The 7,869-nt window shown below is 36.2% G+C and overlaps 1 pseudogene; it reads left to right on the forward strand.

Annotated features, from left to right (window-relative positions):
* Nucleotides 1-507: 507 nt before the first annotated feature.
* On the forward strand, nucleotides 508-2,254 carry LOC134248349 (major facilitator superfamily domain-containing protein 6-A-like; annotated as a pseudogene).
* Nucleotides 2,255-7,869: the final 5,615 nt, after the last annotated feature.

The following is a 7,869-nucleotide window of genomic DNA, read 5'->3' on the forward strand; positions in this document are numbered from 1 at the left end:
GAAAATGAAAGCATGGGAATTTAGCAGATGGCACAATTAGCGAAACTATTTATGTATTGGCGAAATTGATATCTAATAACTAACATATTGATCGATGGAACCACGTCTGTAAAATAAAAAAAAAATCAATACGGGAGCCAAGCTTACTCTGTTCTGTTAGATTTGTAGCAAAACTCTGCATTTAAATAGCAATGGAACATCGATAAGTCTTGGTTCCTCGTTTCGTTAAGTAAAATCAATGCATTTCAACATACTCGCAGCTTTTTCCGCGAGAGAGCGCTAGTCCTGCAAACTTTGAGTACAAATTCTCAATCTCAGGAGCGCGGTCTATCTGTGATTCCTCAGAAAACAGTTTCTCTTCACACACAGTTTCTCACGTTAGCGCTGAAGTACCGTGAAGCTGCAGCATTGATCCGGCCACCAGTACAGAAATGGATATTAAATATTGTTATTAGTGGACCCCCGGGACTGTCGCCGGTCAGACAAGAAGCTGAAGATGCCCCCGAGAGTTGGATTCGGACGATAGCGATGTGGAGAAGTCACCGTCCACGGAAAGTCAGAAGTACAAAGTGCACTCACATCTCAACACGGACTACGGCAAAAAGTCAAACAGGGACATCATAGACAACATGTTCTCCTACATCAACCGGGACCTACTGATCTGTAAGCTGTTTTATTTCTTCTTCTTTGCGGCTTTCGGGTCGCTGTTTCCTCTGCTTGCCATTTATTTTAAACAGCTGGCAATGAACCCCACCAGAAGCGGCATACTGATCGGCTTTCGGCCCTTTGTGGAGTTTTGCAGCGCCCCCTTTTGGGGAAGTCTAGCCGATAGGTACAAGAAGGGGAAACAACTACTTTTATTTTCCTTATTGTGTTGGATAGTGTTCACTTTAGCAATAGCGTGGTGAAACCCCCTCACTACAAATGTATTGAGTTTGGGAATTCCACCCTTCACGGTCCGCCACAAGGTTTTGACAGCCGAGGGGTGACCGACGTCATCGGCAGATGGAAGCGGGATGTTAGTGACGATTTTATTTATTCTCACAGTGAGATGGTGCACGCTGCAGTATTACATGTGCAAAGCCGATTTAAACGAGCACAAGAAACGCCGAATAACTATTTCTCTTCAACTGTTCTAACCACTGCTCTAACCACAAAATCAACCCTAGATAATAATACAAGCACCACCACAAGGTCCAAAACTACGTCTTCCAAACCAGCTCCCCCATCCTCAGACGAGAGGGAATCCGGGGGATAGATGTGTCCCCCACAGCACCCAGTGCTTCAAAAACTCCGACATCCAGGATACGTTCTTTAAGCTTCTCCTGCTAGTTGTTATAGGGGAATTCTTCAGCGCACCTGCCATCACGTTCGTGGATTCCGTCACCCTGGCCTATCTCGGGGAGGATACGGATAACTATGGCCGCCAGAGGATGTTTGGGTCGCTGGGATGGGGTGTCTCTATGTTTTTTGTTGGACTTGCTTTGGACCATTCCAGCACATTTCCAAATCACCCGTGTATGTATACATTTGTTACAGAGAAGAACTACACTATATGTTTTGCTGTGTTTTCAGTTTTGATGAGTTGTGCTTTTATCACAGCAACACAACTCAAGTTTGATGACCGTCATGGCGGAGGTCAGGATATTCAGTTGATGGAAATTGTTACAAGAGTCAAGGACAAGGTTGTTGGGGCAATAAAGGGAGAGAAAACTGACCAAAAAGGGATTTTTAAGAGTGATGAAGATGCTGAAATCGGGTATTTGGAGTCCAAGGCTAGCGAATCTAACTTAGAGCGAATGGAATCACAAGACCCTTCCTACCAAAACCAAAACGGGGGTGGAACAGTGAACGAGAATGGTAAAAACCTTCACATCTCGCTACAAAAGGGAAACAATGATATGGTGGACGATGCTGTGAAGGCGTCTGGGTACACAAAGGTCAACGGCCCGGATGATGAGGACGATGAGCCGTTCCTGGGGAAGTGGTTCGCTGTGCTGAAGATGCTGGCCACATTCCGGTACATCTCGGTCCTGTTTATTTCCTGGTTTATGGGGTTCGGGATCGGCCTGATCTTCACCTTCCTGTTTTGGCATCTACAAGACATCGGCGGAAGTCCCACTCTGTTTGGCGTCGCCTCCGTCTTCAACCACGTGTCCGAGTTAATAACTTACTTCTTCAGTCGAAACATCATCAATAGATTCGGTGAGTGGGCATTTCTTTGATTATTGTTTTACTTGAAAAGGCCTCACTAGGGTCTTTGATTGTGCTCTTACAAGTCTGTTGCCATTGCTCTATAGAGACTGAATGTTTATTGATCCCAAACCTGATAAAAATATTCAATTTGCGAGAATTCAGTGGAAATTCTGTTAGTAGATTTTAGATTTATGGTTGATTCTCAAAAATTCATAAGAACTTTTAAGAAGAAAATTTATATTCAAATATAAACTTCTCAAAATCTTAACATCTAAAATATGGCATTTTGTGATTATAGGCCTAATCATCTACATTTGTACAATGTTACTTTTGTAAAAACAAAAAATCACTCTAATTCTACATGTATCAACATGTGTTGATATTAAAAGTATGCTGGAGTTTCTCATAGACAATTAATATCTGTATTATAGTCTTTGGAAATCAGGTATTCTAACAATTTGATGATATCTCATTTGGGCACTAATTGTGTTCCTTTTTAGCAGACCTGTATTCATTATTCCTTTGAAGCAGAAATTATTTAAAACTCCCACATGAGAGATCCGTCACGGGTAGATCAGTCGGTAGAGCGCAAGTTCCGTGATGGGAAGTTCGTGTGTCCGAATTAGGGCCGCGACTGACATAAGTTGATGAAAAAGGCACCAAATGTTCCTTCTCCAAGCGTTCCACACCACTGTGAAGTGAAATTTGCGGGTCCCTCTGATTGATGAGACTGAAAAACCGCAGCCCCGTGTCACAGTAGGCGTTGGCACTAGCAACCTTACTGCCCAATGGCCCTGAGTGCCGAGTAAACGTCTAAATTTGAAGCGCTTCATTGGGATATGATGAAGTCTCTATATGAGTAAAAAATTCTCTATGGTAACGTTATACAACATAAAATCAATCAATCTACTTACTTATTTACTTGAGAAGAAAACGCTTCGTATAACGTACTGGGATTTGTCAATTAACAAAAAAAATTTACTTTTACTTATTTGTTGACTTGATTTATCACAGTGAACTCGAATTAATAGACAGACCAGAGTCTGACATTTGTTTTATATTTGGATTTTACGGATGTACATGGCAGTGGATTTCACCATTCACATTGACGGTCAATCGATGGGGACACACCACATGAGCTGGTTCCCTCAGAAATATTATATTTCACTATCATTAACTATCACCTGCATACGATGTTTACGTCTTCCAGCTTATTCGAAATACTAATAAGCATGACCTGAAAACGATCAAATTTATAAGCCAAGTAAGGATACTGGCATAAAAATTGATATAACAGGAATTCTAAGAACTTTGATAAAAGTAAGCATTTCATAAATCCATGGTCATTATTTGACCTTGTTAGCAAATAGACTTTATCATTTGGTTTTGTTTTGACCATTTTTATCCTTTTGTTTCCTATACTTTGAGATCGAGCATTGTTCATTATCTCCACCTATTCCATTAATTGAGGTTTAAGTATGTGTGTATCATCTGTAGAAAACAAATATCTGACCATGTGATTGAACTCCATGAAGTCAGGACATCGTTCAAGCTTTCTTTATTTTCTTTTAATGAGCTTACTGTGATTGCGTGATAGTTCCATTGAGACATAGAACCTTAACGAACATACAGAGTTTGTTATTAATAACCATCTCTGTTTAACCAAGTCTCTCATCAAGAAAAAATGAAAGGAGGCGTTACTGTGGTATCAAAGAAAAGCTTTTACAAAAACATAACATGGAGAGGTTATGCATTTATTTACAAAGCCTAAACGTTGAGAAGTATAAAGCTTACGTTGAGAAGTGATGTTTGTAGCTTTAATGACGGCATATTGCCTGTCGGTCTAGAGAGACTGAATGGCAGAAAGAAATGTCGACATTGCGTGACTCAGCGAACCCACGACAATAGGGAAACCCAAAGAACGAGAATTATTTTTCTCCAAAAATATGATTAAGTGATATGCGTTTTGTAGCCTGGACACACATAATCGATGTTGTAGTCTTAGAGTGTATCGATTATGCAAACCAAATCATATCTTCTATCTCATGTCCGGAGCATAAACATACTTTAGTAGTAAGCAAGAATGAATTAAGAATTTTAAAAATGCAATATTTTTTTTTTTGTATGCCTTATCTTTTGCATTTTTGTGCGATTTTTTCTTAACAATCTTACATGTACCTCCGTATTTCAAAAAGAGTTATTTTTATTTAAAAAAAAAAAATGCATTATATTTTTTACTTCGTGAAAGTGCAAGAATTCGTTTAATGACACATTTCCCGAGAAAAAAGTGATTGATTGTATGTTGTTTAAAGTCCCCCTCATGTGTTTTTTTTTTATATCATTCATACCTTACATGCACCTCCGTGTTTCATTGAAAAAGAAAGGTATAGTTGATTTTTAAACACTTACATCCAGAGTTGTATATAAAACAACTTCGTGAAAGTGCAAGAATTTATGTAAATGAAACTCTTCCCGAGAAAAAAGTTCATACTTTAAAATTGTATTTTCAAAGACAGATTAATCGTTAATGATAACACGAGGAAACGTGTATTTCATCAACTGTTCATTTATCTGTTTATGTCATTCAGAAATCGCGTTTTATATTCCACCACAGGCACCTGGATTTTTATATAACTAAATAAGCCAAATATCGAAAAATTCACCCCCTCAGATATGTGTATTTTATATTCCACAAAGATATCTCTATTCATATTTCAGATATCGCTATTTAATTTCAAGATATCGCTTTTCATATTTCATTAAGATACCGCTTTTCATTAAGAGATTCATTTTCTCGTCCATTTATGAAAACAAACTTAACGTTAGAGGTTTAAAGATCCTAGAGGCTCGAATTAAGTGGGCTTGACAGGATCTGCCTCGTTTTGGAGTTTTCTTCTGATTGCATCATCAATTATTCAGACCCTCCCACGACACACACGATTATCCCTGTAGATTAAATGATAATCGAAATCTCAAGTATCAGCAGCCAGTGTTAATGACACAAACTACCTTTAATGAAGAAATATCGGATGGTGTTTGGTTGACATTCGCTTGATTAGGATATGGGTCAGTTGTTGGGAACCGAGACTGCAACATACGAACTTATATCAAAGTTGTTACTTAATAATGAAATGCACAAATGTCATCAAACCTATACACTGTAAAAATTGTGTTTAGAATTCAAACACTTTTCTAAACACTTTTTTGTCACCTTCTTTTTTATACGTTTAATTCCTAAACATGTTTAGTTTCTAAACACGTATGAGAAAGTGTTTAGAATGGAAGCACATAAGTGTTTAGATTCTAAACACTTTGTAGTACTGTGTCTTGCGAAATTTTACATGTTTAGGAATTAAACGTATAAAAAAGAATCACTAAAATAGTGCTTAGAAAAGTGTTTGAATTTTAAACACATTTCTTAATTATGTGCTTAGAAACTAAACATATTTAGAGATTTAACGTATACAACAAGTGTTACTGCAGAAAAACTATAAACACTTGTAAATTTGGGCACAAAGAACATATTAACCGGAACTTAAATTACAAAATAATGTCAGAAATTTTAAAAATGTAACCGTCGGACATAAATTATTCATCATATGGTCTCTTATCTAATTGCTTAATATTGAGATACTTTACAATACTGTAATTTAGTTCTTTTTACAAACTCTATAAGTTAAATAGACATAGCATATATACATTATATTTATAACGCAGGGATAAGCAATAAAAATAAAAAAGCTAGCAATTTTGTATATCAAAACTTCCTTTAATCTTTTTCAATCCGGTGTTTTTTTAAGAGTATATCAATTAAAATTATAAACCATTTATTTGATATAATATTTTGTATATGATTAATTACAGTGTCAATCGGTTGCAGAGTGTTGTCAGTCATTAATATGTCAAACTTGATTAACTTTCAGCAGTCCTAAAGCACTACATAGCACCTCATGATATAATATCCGATCAGTATTAAACTGCCAAAAAGTAATCCATTTCAAATGCACAAGGATAATCACAAAATGATAATTTTAGGTACATGTATTTAAATCCACCGAACATTGTCGAATTAAGGGTAACCCAATACACTTCATAAAAATACGTTTCTTAGTGTTGATCACGGAACAACAATTTGCACTTGAAGATGACGCCATGCACAGATGCAGGTACTTTGATACATGCTTTGAGTTCAATCCGGACTACTCACATAACCTGTAGGAAAGAAAGTCAGATTTAAGTAAAAGTACCGTATGCTGCCCATTGAAGATGACATCAATTTTTCAAGTTGCATTGGAACTATACTTAAATTAAAATAGTTATATTTAATGAGTTCCATATAACCTCCTCTCCTACAAGTCTAAAAAAACGACCTCAGAGGCACTGTTTACATTGCTCATAGTGGTTTAATGATGCAAATCTTAATAAAAAGAAAACATACCTTTAATATATTGCAGTAAAAAGATGCCTTTCAAATGATTTTCAATATTTCTTCATGGTTATCCGTTGGGTTGTCAGTATCTCTCCTTGATACCTCTCTTAAGCCTTTTGTGATTTACTAAGTACTTTGTTTCGATGGCCGCTCAAATTAACGTTCAAATATACGAGTATTTGTGTCATTTCCGGGAAGATAACTCTGCATTTTACAGCAGAACGTGTTTGATTTCTAAACACGTGTAGATATAAAACATGTTTAGACATAAGTGTTTAGTTGTTAAACATATTTCTATACATGTTTAGATCTAAACACGTCATGGAAGTGTTCAAATCCTAAACACAATTTTTACAGTGTAGACACCCACCATAAACAATTTTGTCAAAATTACGCGATTTTTCATTACGCAAAGCGATCAGCATATTAGTTTACATGTTTACATGTTAGTTTACATGTATTTATATAAATACAACAAGTATAGGCGTTTCGTTAAATATGCAGCTTTAAATAGAGAAAATATAAATGTACTGAGATACCCTTTGCATATTTGTATTTCTTCCCGGTCTTAGTTTCGTCAACAAGTTTTCAAATTTCAATAATTTAGAGAATTCACATCGGAGAAAATGTTTGTACTTCTGTGAAAAACTCTCAACCGAACACACATTATACATCTTAAGAAAACGATAGTTACCAAAGGACATATAGGACGTTTGTGAATCAAATTCAGAACAAGTCAAATACGGACCTCGAAAACATCAGAGATATGAGATCAGGTGCATGCCATAGAAAAGTGAGCATCTCCTGTCGAACGGTCACACCCGCCGTGTGTTTGACAAGATATAAGGGAAAACAGAAAAAAACACCTAGTATGAAGTCACGTCCATCATAAAGCCTGTTTGTTAGATTACCATTAACGTCCCTTTAAAGTAAAATATCAAAAACATGATACAGATGTGTAAGAATTAAAATTTGTGGCAGATTTTATTTTAAGTTCACTAGAATATATCGAGTCGACATATAAATTATGGAAGCAACTATGGTTAATTGTTTTAAAAAAATACCTCGAAGATATATCTAAATTTCGAGTTGAAAGTTACACCAAGTATTTTCTTCCTCTTATGTGTATAAGATTTATAAGAATCAATTTAGAGGTTACTGTTTACCAATTTTAAGATTTTCTGAGAAATCTCAATTTTTTTTCTAAGCTGAGTCGGAAAAAACGTTGGTGGCACACACGTTTG

The sequence above is a fragment of the Saccostrea cucullata genome, unplaced genomic scaffold, assembly GCF_032062105.1.
Source record: "Saccostrea cucullata isolate Sc308-1 unplaced genomic scaffold, CSIRO_AGI_Scuc_v1 ctg20655, whole genome shotgun sequence".
Lineage (NCBI taxonomy): Eukaryota > Metazoa > Mollusca > Bivalvia > Ostreida > Ostreidae > Saccostrea > Saccostrea cuccullata.